The following is a 17,479-nucleotide window of genomic DNA, read 5'->3' as shown; positions in this document are numbered from 1 at the left end:
CGTCTGAACACACCTTAATACGACGTCATTTATTAGTATTTTATTACATTCACATTGTGACTTAGTCATTCCCTGCTGGTTTTGGAATGTGGCCCAGACATATTTTATGTATTATTAATATTCATATTTTTGCACTGAGCATAAAATCAGGGTTTTGAATATTCCTCTGTTGAACTGACAGTTGTCCTTTGTCAGCGTCTCCATCAAAACATGTCAGGGCCAGGTTTGGGGTCCCAAGCCACCGGTTGGGAAACGCTGACTCAGGGCTCCGACTGCGTACAGATCAGATGTATACCGAACCACTCTGAAGAAAACATGTTGTTTGATCAATATCATTATAGTGATGTATGTTTTGTATCTGCTGCCCTCCTGTGGCCATTCACACACTCCACATGAAGAGCACCTTAGCTACTGGAAACAACTCTGGGGCGAACGTTCTGCAAAAAATAGCAGATCTACAAGCTCACAACGTCAGCTGTGTCTCATATGCAAGAAAGCTTTATAGTTAGGAAGCATTTATAGGACGCACGCACGCACGCACACACACACACACACACACACACACACACACACACACACACACACACACACACACACACACTATGTGGATAATACTTTTGTACTGTTTGATGTTTCAAAGGGAAATTGGAGTTTAAAATTAAGACAGAAATGAAAAATGTTTATGGAAATAATTATATGAAAATGACGGCAAACACATATTTTAAAAGGATCTGAAATTGCATACAGAAGATGAAATGTAAAGATATATATATATTTTAAATCTATTTTGTTGAAACACTGTCATAGAAAAGCATCATAATGGTTATGTCTGGGAGAAGAAGCACACAAATATGATTGATTCACAATTACAATGTTTTATTTCAATTTACTGTAGTGACTCTCACACTGTCTTAATGTAGTGGTTCTCAAAGTGGGGTCTGGAGAGCCCTAGGGGTTCTTGGATGGGTTCCAAGGGGTCTCCAGCTAAATGAGGAACCGTTTTAAACACTAAAAACTTTCCAATTCAGCTATTGGAAAGTAGCTGATCTACAAGCTCACAAAGCGTCACAATGTGACATCTTGTGAACTTGCAGATCAGGCATTTTCTAAAGAATCTTGAAACATGTTGACCGATCTCCTCTTATTTCCTCAATATTTATAAAAAACCCTTAACCACTTTCATGAATTGTAGAACTAGATCTACAAGCTCACAACGTGTTGCAATGTGGTGTATTGAGCTTGTAGATCAACTATTGTTGTGTGACACTGCAGTAAATATGGAGAGTTTTCTGCCCGACAGTGACAATATAGGTGTCTACTGTCATAGTAATATATTGGTACACATTAGTGTACAAATGTAACTAAATGGACCCTTAAGGGTCCATCTGGTTATATCTGTACACTCTAAGTTACAAATGATTGAATTAACACTGAGGATTTTACTGTGCAACGCATAGAGAATGTAGGTTATACTGCTTTAGAGTTCTAACAGCTAAAAGACTTGATTCATTATTTTATTATTTTCAGAAGTTTGTATTTTTGTAACAAAATATATCAAACTGTATAGATATCAATTATTAAATCTATAATTGTGGGATATTAATGAGAAATATTTTCTGTGATTAGAAAAATAAAACACTAGAGTGAAATATGAAAATGAATTGTGATGTGTAGTTATTAATGTTAAATGATGCATTTATAATAGAGCCAGTAAGTTATTAGTTATTAGGCTCCCCGTGGCGGCCGGTGAGCTCCAGGGCAGGGAGGGGACTCGTCCCATCTGGTACCCAGGAAAGGTGGCCTTTCGGACGGGTCGGGCAGCTGAGCACCGGCCCACCCAAATGGAACCATTTGGTTCAATTTGTACACTCTCAGAGTTACAGACCCATAAGGGTCCATTTGGTTCCTATCCATCATTTAGCTGGGGACCCCCTGGAACCCCCTCAAGTACCCCTGGGGGTGCCCAGACCCCACTTTGAGAACCAATGTGTTAAAGTGCTCATGTGGCCCATAGTCGCTTCTTTTGGGCTGGTTTTCCTAGGCCTGGTTGCTTGTTTCTCTCAAAGAATCAACACTGGCTACGGGGACCCCCGTGGACCCCTGGCCGGTCCACGGGGACCTCGGTGGAACCCCGGCTGCCACCCCTGCCACAGGGACCCCTGTGGACCCCCGTCCGTTGAAAAAAAAACTTTGAAAACTTTGAAGAAAAAAAAAAACGTACAAAAAAAATATATATATATATCGATGAAAAAAAAAACTTTTCCTCCTTTTCAAAAAAAAAACGCTCACTTTGAAAAAAAAAAAAATCCTCTTTTTCAAACTCGTGCGCACGACTTTGAAACTCATGCGCACGAGTTTGAAAAAAAAAACACTCACTTTGAAAAAAAAACTTGTGTTTGGAAAAAAAAACATTTGTCTCCTAAAAAAAAAATCATCCCTCTTTACAAAAATGACATTCTCTAAAAAGATTATTCTATACACCCTTTAATAATAAAGCAACTATTTAAAAAAATGTTAACGCCCCCAAAACAATCCTGCCCCTTTAAAAAAAAAGTCACCCCCTAAAAAGTTTTTTTTATAGCCTCCTCCTTTTTTTCTGCCAACATATGATTTTTTTTCCCCATACCACAAAACATAAACAACCAGCTTTTAAAAATAAAGTGACCCTTTAAAAAAATGTACCTACCCTTAAAACAATCTACCTAGTAATGTCCCTTCAGGGGCTCCGTACAGTCCAGCCCTGGTGGGAGGGTGGATGGAGGATGTCACAAACGTAACAAACAACGTGACTTGCAAGGCACACAGACACTGTTCAGGTGTCTGGATGAGTATTGTCAGACCAATAAAGCTGAACTGCACACATGTGAGACACTACAGCACAGCAGTGCTCTGCATGGTGGAAAAGCGAAAAATCATGCACTTTACGATAAAAGTATGAAATTCGTCTTTTCTTGTTTTATGGAAATAACAAAACACGGTCTTTGCACCAACCTTCTGTTTTACACCTGAGATGTGACAATAAAGTTGATTCTCTGATGCTGACAGCACACTTTAAGGTGTTTGAAGTTGCTGTATGCATGTGCTACTTCTACTGTAAACCAGAGGTTCTCAAACATTTTCATAACACAGACCCCCCCCCCAATTAATATGTAAAGTATTTGGCCACGGACCCCCATCCGGACATTTTGTGCCAGGGACCCCCCATGCATGATTTGAGTGGTTAAAATGTAGGGCGGCAGTGCCTCAGGGGTTAGAGCGAGTTTGAACCCGTTTCGAAGTGTCCTTTGTTCAGTAATATGGGTGTACTGAACCCCATTTATTTTGTTTAGAAAACTTTTCCCCCCGATTCTACCAGACCCCCCTGTGTGTAATGATCTGATCTCCATGAGGAAGGAGGTCACAGAGAATATTACATGATGTTTCAAAGGTACAGTAAAAAAATCACAGTTTTTTTGCTGGCAAGGGGACGCTCAGTGGCGTCGTTAGGGGTGGGCTTCGGTGGCTATAGCCACCAATGTTTTATCCAAAGCCACCAATAAAAAAAAATAAAAAAATAAAAAATTTAAAGTTTTTTTTTTTTTTTTAATTATATATCTATCACCCTAACCTAACCCTACCCCTAACCCTAAAACCGAAATAAAGTAACCAAAAACGGGGGGAAAAGCACCCAAATCCGCGGAAAAAAACGCGCGCGCGTGCATGTGCCCATTGCCTGCAGGGCTAAGCCCCCGACCTAGTAGAGACCTAGCGACGCGTCTGGGGACGCTAGACGATGTATTAACTCTGGCAGTCAATGAGTTAAATTAGCATGTTCAGAAGCAGAGATATATAGATCTAATGTGGGTCACGCTGAAGGCATGAAGGCCTCCACATCTCAACCCCTGAATTTACCTTGATCCTGTGTATCAGGGGTCTTCAACGTTTTCAGGCCAAGGACCCCCTAGGTGAGAGAGAGATGAAGCAGGGACCCCCTGCTCTATATTGTATCAAATTGTTTCAGATTATTTTTTTTACATAGTCTGCTCTTTTTCCCCTCTACACCTGTAGCCTCTTTGCCAAAAAAAATAGCAGATCTACAAGCTCTCAACGCCTCGCAGCACGAGGCGTTGAGAGCTTGTAGATCTGCTATTTTCGGCTAATGTTCCCCTCAGAAAAGGAATTCTAGGGTTTAAGTAGTTAATGTAAAAAAAAAACTAAATCCTATCACACATAGATTTGGCGGACCCCCTATAGTAGCTCTGAGGACCCCCAAGGGGGTCCTGGACCCCCTGTTGAAGACCGCTGGTGTATAGAGCGTGCCAAAATTCCTGAAAGGGGCGTCAACAAGTGTCTTTTGGTAGCGGCGGACATCTTTGAGGGGTAAAAACCAGGTTGACTTAACATTGCCCAATGCCACGCCCAATGCCAACGCCCCCCATGGTGACGACGCGTTGGCACGCTCTATATAACAGAAAACTTTTAATATGTTATTTGGATGACCCTAAGGATCATTAAAAAAAAACTGAATGATTACTATTGCAATTTCTTTTGGGTCAAACCACAGACTGATGTATTCCAGACTGACCAGGCTGTGTTCAGGCCTTGATCAACATTCTGATGGTTGCCAGGTAGAAACTGTTAAAGGACGACTTCACCACTTTTCAACATATCTTCATATAATAGGTCCTCACTAATGCTCATGATAAAATGGTAAAAAAAAAAAAAAAAAAGGAGGGCTGTGGACAGTTCAGAAACCCGTCTACCAGTGACATCATCGATGGGGAATCCAAGCTAATAGAAACTGCAGGCTTTGTATTCCTGGAAAGTTGCAATGCAATAATAGATCCCATTGTTCTCGCCTTAATAAAAATGGGAATAATTTAAAAAAAAATCTTTTTGGGAAAAAAAATCCTGCCTAACGATGATGTCACTGGTAGACGGGTTTCTGGACTGTCCACAGCCCTCCTATGAGACACAGACCAAGTAGAATTTTTTAAAATCATTTTATCATGAGCATTAGTGAGGTCTATGATTATATGAAGATATGTTGAAAAGTGGTGAAGTCGTCCTTTAACAATACAGACCAATCCTAGCATGTTGCATAATGAGTCAACAACAACAACACAACACAGTGACACAGAGTCTACCATCACAGTGGTTCTCAAATATGTTTGGCTCAGGGCTCCCCTGTAAACCATTGGTTCTCAAAGTGGGGTCCGGGGACCCCCAGGGGTCCTTGAGGGAGTTCCAGGGGGTCCCCAGCTAAATGATAGATTAGGCACCAAATGGACCCTTATGGGTCTGTGACTCTGAGAGTGTACAAATGGAACCAAATGGACCCTTATGGGTCTGTAACTCTGAGAGTGTACAAATGGAACCAAATGGACCCTTATGGGTCTGTAACTCTGAGAGTGTACAAATGGAACCAAATGGAGCCTTATGGGTCTGTGGTTCCATTTGTACACTCTCAGAGTTACATTGACATAGATTTTAGAATATAAATTGCGGTCCAAGTGATAGAAATTCCATTAAATGGGGGTCCGCAGCCTAATGCATGTCAAACTGGGGGTCCTTGAAATTAAAATGGTTGAGAATCACTGCTAGAGCCGTAAAAAATCTTCTCTTATGGGGGTCCCTGGCATATCTTTTGAAATGGGGGTCCGCGGGCTAATAAGTGTCAATTTGGGGGTCCTTGATATGAAAAGTTTGAGAACCACTGCTGTAAACAACTTTTTCATACACGGCACCCCTGAATTACATTGATACTTTACAGCACCTTTTACATGTATGTCATATTGCGGTATACGTACATATGTAAATCTTTCCCGCTAAGATCCAGTAGCCTCACAAGGAAAACTTGAGAGAATGTCTCCATTAAAGAACAGATTGGAAATACTACCTGACGTTTAACCCCAGCATCCCCATTCTGAGGGGAAACATTCACCAAAAAAAGCCGATGTACAAGCTCACAACGTGACGCGTTGTGAGCTTGTAGATCTGCTATTCTTGGCACAGAGATTTGGAGTAGACCAGGGTTCCCCAATTAGTTTTCCCCAAGGGCCAAATTCTGTCTCGGGTGCCAAGCTGAGGGCCGGTTTGTGCGCGGGCACCCGAATTCAGCACGCGCGCAAAGCGGTTTTGGGCCGGTTTTGGGCGGATTTTGGATTTCTGGGTGGATTTTCTATTTTTGTCAACTTTATTTCGATTTTTTAATTTCCTCTAATCTAGCTAATTTGACAGTTATTTTAGGCCTGGGGTTCTTGTGTAGTGCTTTTTAGGGGGGTCTGTTATAATTTTTACACACAATTTGTAAGTGTGTGTGAATTTGATTATTATTTTTTATTAAAAAAAAAAAAAAAACTGTTGCCTCTCGCGGGCCGCAAATGGCCCGCGGGCCGCCTATTGGGGAACCCTGGAGTAGACTGAAAAAGAAAGCCCACTTGGGTCCCGCGTGGGCTGCATGTGGGCTAACCGGCATGGGTTTGAGGCGGGCAAGCCCACTTGGGTCCCGCGTGGGCTGCATGTGGGCTAACTGGGCGTGGGTTGGAAGCGGGCAAGCCCACTTGGTTCCCGCGTGGGCTGCATTTGGGCTAACTGGGCGTGGGTTGGAAGCGGGCAAGCCCACTTGGGTCCCGCGTGGGCTGCATGTGGGCTAACCGGCATGGGTTGGAAGCGGGCAAGCCCACTTGGGTCCCGCGTGGGCTGCATGTGGGCTAACTGGGCGTGGGTTGGAAGCGGGCAAGCCCACTTGGTTCCCACGTGGGCTGCATGTGGGCTAACTGGGCATGGGTTAGACTTAGAACACACACACACGCTCGCGCACTCACTCACGCACTCTAAATCGAATAATGTGTAAACAGATTTGTTTTTGTTTTTTGTTACCACTGCCAAACTAAACACTAAGGCCAAAAATAGCAAATCTACATGCTCATAGCTACAAGAATTTGTGTCAGATCCTGTGTCTAGGTGAGACATGACCTTTGACACAATCTAAATGTCTCAATAGAAGAGCAGGGACACAAAATGCAACCACCTCAATTATAGTATAAGTTATATTGTATGAACATACTCTACCATACAGATTGGACATTACATTGTATTTTTACAATTTTTAAGTATTTGTTTTTCATTTATTAGAGATGGCTATGGCAGGTTAACTGTTAACCGTTTAACTGGTAACCATTAAAATGATCCCTGGCTAATAAACCAATCTTCAAGCTTGTAGATCGGCTATTTTTGGCAAAGAGGTTTGGTGTAGAGGGGTGAAAAAGAGCAGACCCAAGTACAAGTTTACTAAGGGTTTACGTGGTTAAAGGGGCAGCTACCCAACTCACTTTTTCTTAGATTTGAGTATAAATGTGTCATTTGTGATAGGGATAATACAATTTGTTCATAAGCTTTTGGATTCAGAGCTTTCTGCTTTCTTTCAGTTACAGTAAATGTTTTGCTTCAAGTCAAAGCATTTGTGTATTCTCCTGGTGAAATCCAGACTAATTCCCTTCCCCCCTGACTGCCTGTTAATGGCTGTGTCTCTGTGACCCTGTGGGGGTCACACACAGATAGCAACAATGAAACAATGGGTATGCAAAGTATCAAAGCCAGACAGGTTGGAGAGGTTGGTGGTTTAGTTTCTTTCTTTCTTTAAAGGTTAGTTTTATTTTTTCATTGTAATATGGATTAGTCAGAAAAGTAAAATAAAAATAAAAAATAGCCTTAGCTTAGGCAGCAGTGGGGACACACATTTCATTTCTTCCTTTTAGAAAGACAGAGAGAGAGAGAGAGAGAGAGAGAGAGAGAGAGAGAGAGAGAGAGAGAGAGAGAGAGAGAGAGAGAGTGTGTGTGTGTGTGTGTGTGTGTGTGTGTGTGTGTGTGTGTGTGTGTGTGTGTGTGTGTGTGTGTGTGTGTGTGTGTGTGTGTGTGTGTGTGTGTGTGTGTGTGTGTGTGTGTGTGTGTGTGTGTGAGATAGAGAGAGAGAGAGAGAGAGAGAGCTCGGGTGTTCATTTAGAAAGTCGTATGTTTACATCAGCACAGGTTATGTTGATAAAGGCTGGTAAAGTTTGCTTGTATGCAGTATTACACACTTTACTTAAGACAGGCAAGGCCATTGTATTTAGTTTTCAGTTAGTATTTTATTGTTATTTTTATTATTACTCTCCGTAGGAGAGTATTGTTTTCACTTTCTAAATATGACACACCGATTGGTCAAGCCTCACGTGACACGTGACAATACGGTGAAATACTGTATAAATACATGGCGTCACTTTGACGGTGTCTTTGCCACCGTCAAAGTGAGGTAAGACAGGAACCATCACGAAATGGCTGCATGGCTGATACATAATTGGCAGATAGGACAGATAGGACACTTATATAGACAGGAGGGATATGACACTTACACAGACGGATAGGACACTTACAGTACACAGACAGGACGGATAGGACACTTATACAGACAGGACGGATAGGACACTTATACAGACAGGACGGATAGAACACTTACACAGACAGGACGGATAGAACACTTACACAGACAGGACGGATAGGACACTTACACAGACAGGACGGATAGGACACTTACAGTATACAGACAGGACGGATAGGACACTTACAGTATACAGACAGGACGGATAGGACACTTATACAGACAGGAGGGATAGGACACTTACACAGACAGGAGGGATAGGACACTTACATAGACAGGACGGATAGGACACTTATACAGACAAGACGGATAGGATACAGACGGATAGGACACTTATACAGACAGGACGGATCGGACACTTATACAGACAGGATGGATAGGACAGTTAGAACATAAGAATTAGAACATTCCCAGCATTCCCAACACAAGTCTGGTAAGAGTGAGGTAAGACAGGAACAATCACGAAATGGTTGAGAAATGGCGGATACTGTAACAATTGGATAGGACACTTACACAGACAGGACGGATAGGACACTTACACAGACAGGACGGATAGGACACTTACATAGACAGGACGGATAGGACACTTATACAGACAGGAGGGATAGGACACTTATACAGACAGGACGGATAGGACACTTATACAGATAGAACATTCCCAACATTCCCAACAGCGGAGAGTTGTGCTCCGAGGAGCACTTTTTCTAGTTTATTGTTTATTTGCTCAGGCATTTCTAAGGACAGCTAAAGGTCCTGATTGCTTTGGGTCCTAAAGGCCCCTCTTTGTGTCCACTAAATTCAAATTTAAACTGACAAAGGACTCAAACAGCAAAGCAGAGAGGAGGATTGCCTTGTGATGGATTTCTGCTTTCATAACTAAGTAAGTAAATATTTAAATGGTGGACTGCTCTCTTTAAGTAGTAGATTGTGCATTACTCTGTTCTCAAGCTAAACTTTATTTTCATGCTGTTTTATGCTGCTCAGTTTGGGCATTCGTCCTGCTTGTCTTGGTGAATCATTATAGTATGCTAACTTTAAATGTAATTTGGCAACACATTTGATGTATACCAGTAGAAGGCATGCCACAGCATATACAGTAATGGAAAGTTTCATAATTCTATAATTTTAACAGTTGGCTTCTTGTCATTTCTATTAGGAGGACTGAAGAACACAAGGATGCAGAGAAGGCTCTCTCCAAGTGGTTCACTGGGGCTCGTGATAGAGGTGGAAACAAAGTTTGAGCTCAGAGACAGCTTCCACAACTGGATGATGCACCACCCCAGTAGACAATGTCTCTGTCTCTCTTTCCCTCCCCTTAGCAGCACAATGCTTGGTTGGTTCTGTCACTGGGGATTTAAACAGAAAGGCTCAAGAGACACCCAGGCACACAGAGGGCCCAGATTCATCTGCAACATGAAACTGGATCTCAGAATCCCTCAGCCCTGTTACATAGACAATGGGCTCAAAAGACACCCACACGCACAGAGGGCCCAGATTAATCTGCAACATGAAACTGGATCTCAGAATGAGAATCCCTCAGCCCTGTTACATGGACAATGGAAGATTTTGATGCACACTATTTTTATTTTTTGGACCATTGTTATTCTTATATTTTGTTCTGATATTAGTCTCTGTGGAGGATTGTGAGAATATTTTTTTGCATTTTAAGTGTACAATTTTTTATGTATATACTGTATGTACACCTGCACATTTGATGTGTGTGCCTTCTCTTCCTGCACATTTACACTGCTGCTTTTTTTTTTTTTTAATCTTTTCCTAAATTAGAGCCAATTCTTTTTTTTAACCCTTTTTCTACCCAATTTAGTTGTTATGCCAATTGATTCCTCCCCACACACATTTGTGTGGTCACTCCAGTGAGGAGCCCCCACCAGGAGGACGCAGAGCCTTCGTGGAGCATTGTGGAAATATTTGTTTGCATTTTAAGCGTACAATTTGTATGTATATACTGTATTTACATTTGATGTGTGCCATCTTTTCCTGCACCTTTAGACTGCTGCTATCTTTATTCCCATTTTTATTGTCATTGTATTTTCATTATCTTGTAATAATGTTTTTAATAAATGTGTCAAAATATTGTCTATTTTCATCCTGGTAAAACTTTACTTTAGGTGTGTTTACAAGATTTAACACGGTTCATGTTTGCTGCTTAATCTATTGGAACCATTATACAAACAAACCCAGTTAGGACCCACCTCAGTCCCATATAGACTTGCCTAGTTGGGGCCCACCTGGGGCCCAGTTAGAACCCACCTAAAGCCCACATGGGCATCCCAGTTGCGACCCACCTCGGCCCCATATAGACTTGCCCAGTTGGGACCCACGTGGGGCCCAGGTAGAACCCACCTAAAGCCCACATGGGGCCCATGTGGGGCCCAGGTAGAACCCACCTAAAGCCCACATGGGGCCCATGTGGGGCCCAGGTAGAACCCACCTAAAGCCCACATGGGGCCCATGTGGGGCCCAGGTAGAACCCACCTAAAGCCCAAATGGGGCCCATGTGGGGCCCAGGTAGAACCCACCTAAAGCCCACATGGGGCCCATGTGGGGCCCAGGTAGAACCCACCTAAAGCCCACATGGGGCCCAGGTAGAACCCACCTAAAGCCCACATGGGGCCCATGTGGGCATCCCAGATGGGACCCATGTGGATCCCGCTGACATGCCGACATGGGGCCCATATGGTTTAGCCCACCTTGTACCCAAGGTGGGCTAAGCCCACGTAGAACCCACCTAAAGCCCACATGGGACCCATGTGGGGCCCAGGTAGAACCCACCTAAAGCCCACATGGGGCCCATGTGGGGCCCAGGTAGAACCCACCTAAAGCCCACATGGGGCCCAAGTGGGGCCCATGTGGGGCCCACTTAAAGCCCACATGGGGGCCATGCGGGGCCCATGTGGGGCCCACATGGGCCCCATGTGGGCATCCCAGATGGGACCCATGTGGATCCCGCTGACATGCCGACATGGGGCCCATATGGGATGCCCTAATGGGGCCCATGTGGGACCCACGTGGGCGTGCTGGCTGGTTAGGGGTCCCGACCCACAGGTTGAGAACCACTGTTCTAGGCCACACCCAGTCAGGTTTTGAGGGCAGGTCTACAGTCTGTTGTAGGCCACACCCAGTCAGGTGTTGAGGGCAGGTCTACAGTCTGTTGTAGGCCACACCCAGTCAGGTGTTGAGGGCGGGTCTACAGTCTGTTGTAGGCCACACCCAGTCAGGTGTTGAGGGCGGGTCTACAGTCTGTAAAGTCATTCTACTTCTCCTACTGTTCCTTCATCCTTCAGAGGCAGAAAGACAACACTGGTAAGTAAACACAACACTGAATACATGAACTGAACAAAATACATGTTAACCCTTTAAGACCAGGTACGCATACTGTGTCTTTTTAGATTTTTAGCTATAACCATTGTTTTATACTTTTGGCTATTCAACAATAGTGTTAGATCTATAAGCTCCTAGCCCGGCAAGTGCCGGGATACTTTTTTTTGCCGCGCTACTTTTTTTTTTTTTTTAATCATGAACATTTTTGCAAATCTTTTAACATATACATATTTTTTAAAGGCAACATTTGTAACTCAAATCTTTGCTTCTCGGGGATTCTACAAATGTCTTCTAAATCCTAACAGTTGAAAAAAATAACTTATGTTGCTATATATGTCAGTGATTCTCAAACTACTTTTATATCAAGTACCCCCGAAATTATATGTATTTGCCCCTGGACCCCCCATCTCAAAATAAATTGTTCCAGGGACCCCCACCAGAAACAAAGATTTGAGTTATAACTGTATATTCAAAGATTTGCACACATTTTCACGATGGTTTAAAACAATAAATAGCAGATGTACAAGCTCATATCGTGGCACTCGGTGCCACGATATGAGCTTGTACATCTGCTATTTATTGTTTTAAACCTTAAAGCTTGTATATCTGCTATTCTTTTAATAGCCAAATAAATCTAAAGTGACACAGATGCGTTCCCAGATTAAATGTGTTAATAGACAAACATGTTTGATCAGTAATAGTAATCACTCAAGAAGATATTAATGAATATCAATATTCATTTGACTATTTAATCTCTTATTGGTGATATTAATTAACCTATTTGTCTCAACAGTAGCCTAAAGTTATTTAAAATTCTACCTGTTATTTAGAAATATACATTTTGAGTACTTTAGAATATTTACAATATGTTATATTTTGATTTTGGATGGTTTTTAAGATTTGTGTGTGTGTGTGTGTGTGTGTGTGTGTGTGTGTGTGTGTGTGTGTGTGTGTGTGTGTGTGTGTGTGTGTGTGTGTGTGTGTGTGTGTGTGTGTGTGTGTGTGTGTGTGCGTGCGTGCGTGCGTGCGTGCGTGCGTGCGCGACAAAGAGAGAGAGAGGAGGGAGAGTGCTTAGTTTTTAAAAACTGTTTTATATTGATGTAAATGCATGTATATTCATGTAATTGAATGTTTTTAATGCAATGTGTTTTGTAAAGTGTTTTTGTGTGGACCCCAGTAAGACTATTGCTACAACTAACTTCTACATTTATGTTAAGAATCCAAAACTCATCAGAGCTCTTTGAGTTAAAGGGATATTTCACTTTAAAAAACGTTTAAAGCTCAGGCTTTTGTGAGCGCCCCACACCGTTTTTAAGTTGCCTGGTTCTGGTGACTCATTCTGCTCTCCTAATACATTTTCAATTACTTTTTCATTTATTTAATTTAATTGTTTTATTTTTTTCGCTTTAAAAAATATATATATATAATACAAAAAAATAGACATATTGGTTTCCACCAGACAGCAACAACATACCATATATACCACGGTGTGAATATAATTATATGGGGTGCTGATGGCCTAGCGGTGCATACAGTACAACATATAGGATCTAATGTCACCTGACAGCAAGTCACAGGCTCGATTCCCAAATCCCACGGCCTTTGCTACCTGTTTCCTGTCTCTCTATCTCACTGTTTCCTGTCTGTCTCTACTGTAGTATCCAAAATAAAGGTAGAAAAGCCCAACAATATATATACTATTTATATAAATATATATTTATTGTTGCTTGCATAAAATAAAGTTCAGGGTTGAATGTCAGTCCCAGTATATTATTACATCACACATAAACATGTCCTGATGCCATCAGTAGTTTTATGAAGCATACATGTGATCATCAGCTGACTGAGAAACTGCAGGTTAATCTAAAATGCACCTTTTCTCTGTTCTCCTGAGGGAGAGAGAGATCCTTATACTTGTTGTCTATGATCTGTTTCAGTGACCTCTCATCATGTTCAGATGACCTCTCATATCTCTTCAGTGAGTGGCACAGAGACACTACGTTGGTACAGTAAGTAAAAACAAACCTTTTAATAGGCAGACATCTATGATCAACAATAGGAGGAGGAACATTATTTTATACTTTCCATTTAAACTTGTGTGTGTGTGTGTGTGTGTGTGTGTGTGTGTGTGTGTGTGTGTGTGTGTGTGTGTGTGTGTGTGTGTGTGTGTGTGTGTGTGTGTGTGTGTGTGTGTGTGTGTGTGTGTGCACACGCGCACACGTGCGTAAGACAAAGAGAGAGGGAGGGAGAGGAGGGAGAGTGCTGTTTTAAAATCGGTTTTATATTAACGTATGTTGATGTAAATGCATGTATATTCATGTAATTGAATGTTTTTTTTTGCAATGTGTTTTGTAAAGTGTTTTCATGTGGACCCCAGTGAGACTAATGCTGCCTACAGCTAACTCATAAATGTAGGATAACAATCCAAAACTTATCAGAGCTCTTTGAGTTAAATAGAAGAAGTTAATTGACATATATGAATTGTTTTACCGTTCAAATAAACAAATAGACTCCAGCCTAGGGATGGAGCTCGAAAACCGGGTCCATTATATACCCGGGCATGAATTTATCGAAACCCGGTTTTCGGGCTTGTCGAGCCTGTTATCGAGTGTAGCGGCCCATGACGTCATGTCTAAACTATCAAAACAAGAGGCGATCAAGAAATAAATCTAATCACCCACGCTGGCACAAACATGTTGGTCTAAAAGTGTATTGATAGCTGCAAGTTGTGCCAAACAGCGCTGTCCGTCCCTCAGTCTATCGTTGCCAAAAATGGCAGATCTACAAGCTCACAACGTGGTGCGAACAGACACAGTGTGAGCTTGGAGATCGGCCATGTTTGGTGCGTGACACCGTCGTACGATGAAGTATACATTGCGCTTTTAAAGTGACAGTACACACATTAACCGTTTCTTCAATATTATTTTCCGAAAGTAAAAAGGTCACTTGCCTTCTGTCTGTTAGAAAAGTACTGTATTTGAATGCCCTAGTAAAATGTAGTGCACGTGATATATTTTGGTTAAAACAAAGAAAAAAGAATAGAAAAAATAACTATGCATTTTTTGTTAATAAAAAGTTGAAGAGACATGGAGATTTTATAGTAATTATTACAGTACTATTCATAATATAAAGCCATTTAACACTTATTGCACATTATATGAATGGTTGTTTTAATGATAGGCAAAAATATTTTTTACTTTTGTCATCTTCATTTAATTTTAGATAGTGGTCAGCCACAAACTCACTGTCACAACTGGCCAATAAAAAAAGATACCGGTTCTGTTCAGATTTTTTCGCCTCACGTCTTTTTTCTTAATAATAGAAAAAGATCGATAGTGGGCTCGATAAAAGCTCGGTTCGATAAGCAGGTTTGATAAGGTGCTCATTATCAATAAAAATTAACAAGCTCCATCCCTACTCCAGCCTGAGCCCGGCCTTCATTGGTCCGTGGTGTTAGAGCCCGGCCTAGTGCCCAGTCTTCCGAGGCCTGGTGCCCACTCTTCCCTAGTGCCCACCCTTCTTGTATTCCTGATTCAATTCAATTCAATTCAATTTTATTAAAGTGTCAAATCACAACAAGTTGTCTCAAGACACTTTACATGTAGAGAAGAGACCCAACATCCCACCCTGAGCAAGCAATTTTGCGACAGTGGCAACGAAAAACTCCCTCTTAATTCAACAGGAAGAAACGTCAGGCAGACCCTAGGCTCTAGGGCGGGGGCCTTCTGCCTCGACCGTGTTGGGGGAAAGAAGAGAGAGAGAAAGGGAGAGACAGAGGAGAGACAGAAAGAGATACAGTGCAAGCAGTAACAATAACAATAATAGCAAATATAATAGTGTAAGATACTAGCATATGATAGTATAATATAGTACAGCAATAGTGTGTATGCAGTATATAATGGAATAATATAAAAATGTTTAAGATAATATAATATGCGGTATAGTGTAGTGTAGTAGAAGTCCACGGTCGTGTCCAGGTCGTGCTCCATGGAGAGAGGCCCGGTCCGGTCCGCAGTCACAGTCTTGAGCCGCAGCTGGGGGTCCGTAGTAACAGTCCAAAGACTCCATGGAGAGGCCCAGGCCCGGTCCGCAGTCACAGTCTTGAGCCGCAGCTGGGGGTCCATAGTAATAGTCCATGGACCTGCGACGTGGGTGGTAGAAGAAACTCCGGGGAACGAGTCCCCGGTTGTAGAATTAGTGGCAGGCCTTACTAGAGCGTGAATCCGTACAGGGTTAATTACGATTGTACCAATGGGACACAAACCCACACAACCAAAGGGAGGACGGGAAGAGAGAGGACGAGGGGAGAGAGGATGACTATAGGGGGACTGAGTCTATACACTTCGGCTATAGGCTTTATCATAGAGAAAGGTTTTTAGTCTAGTTTTAAATATACAGAGTGTGTCTGCTTTACGGACTGAGACTGGGAGAAGGTTCCACAGCTGAGGTGCTTGAAACTTAAATGCTCTACCTCCTGTTCTAGTTTTTTGGGGGTTTACTGGAACCGTAAGCATTTTTTCATACATGCAAACACTTTTTGATACATGCAAACACATAAAGAACACACGTCACATAAGCTACTAAGAGGTAAACTCGTTGTAGTTTTATTAAACATAACTACAAGTTCCACCAACACAAATACTCACATATTAATGTGTTCCTCAGAGGTTGGGTTCACTACCCAGGGACCACACAATTTAGAAGGTAGTCATAAAAACTCTGACTCATACATGTTGATCACATGACACCAGAGATAATGTTCACTGATTTGTGTGAGTTCTGCTTCTACTGTTGGAGTAGAAGCAAAACGTGTGAGTTGATTATCAGTGACACACAAACATAGAGGAAATAGAATATAAGCTCTTAATCAATTAAATGGATTAGTTTGATTAAGTGTTGCACACCTAATATATCACATCCTCCAATGTCACAGGAGAAGAACAGCAAGAACACATTGACATGTTGAATATTCTCTTTTTTCTTTCAACAATATAAGGGAATATATTATCATATAATTATGCATCTTTTAATAATATTTCACTAGTGTGTCACTGAATGATATTATCATTCACTGACACACTAGTGAAATGTAATTAAAAGCATGTATATAGGCCTACTAATGACACTACTGGTGCTGTGTGTCAAAGTATTGTCTTCTTTGTGGGATATTATCCCACAAAGAAGACAATACTTTCACATACAGCACCAGTAGCATTTAATCTAAATCATAATCTGTCTTTGTGTGTGTGTGTGTGTGTGTGTGTGTGTGTGTGTGTGTGTGTGTGTGTGTGTGTGTGTGTGTGTGTGTGTGTGTGTGTGTGTGTGTGTGTGTGTGTGTGTGTGGCTTACTACTCCTCCCGCCCAACACTCCCCGCTGACATGTGCCCCCCCAGCCCATAGGAGTACGTACAATGACCGATATCACCCTCCTCCTCCTCCTCCTCCCTGCTTCCCTCCCCCGAATACGGGCCAATTGTGTTTGTGTAGACGCTCAACAAAGCCGGATGCACCACGGTGGATTTGAACCTCCGTGGTGGTGGGCAGTGACTTTACCACTGCACCACCTGAGTGCCCTGGTTATAGCCTCCTTTACAAATAAACAAATTAAATCCAGCCTGAGCCCGGCCTTAATTAGCCCGTGGTGTTAGAGCCCGGCCCAACCCAACAAGGGTCTGCACTTGATCACCCCAAGTCCTACCTGAGTCCAACATCAAATTGATGTCGTTATCTTTGGCATGC

General features: G+C 42.2%; 1 protein-coding gene across 2 annotated transcripts in view; it reads left to right on the top strand.

Annotated features, from left to right (window-relative positions):
* The first annotated feature begins 13,678 nt into the window (after positions 1-13,678).
* Positions 13,679-17,479, top strand: part of LOC311064026 (GTPase IMAP family member 8-like) — a 44,725-nt gene continuing 40,924 nt past the window's right edge. For both annotated transcript variants that reach the window (XM_084083741.1, XM_084083742.1), the window contains exon 1: positions 13,679-13,749. The gene's annotated coding sequence lies outside the window, so the exon portion shown is untranslated. The remainder of the gene's footprint in view (positions 13,750-17,479) is intronic.

The sequence above is a fragment of the Gymnoscopelus microlampas genome, assembly GCF_963454915.1.
Source record: "Gymnoscopelus microlampas genome assembly, chromosome: 17".
NCBI lineage: Eukaryota > Metazoa > Chordata > Actinopteri > Myctophiformes > Myctophidae > Gymnoscopelus > Gymnoscopelus microlampas.
This window is presented reverse-complemented; position numbering and strand designations above follow the sequence as displayed.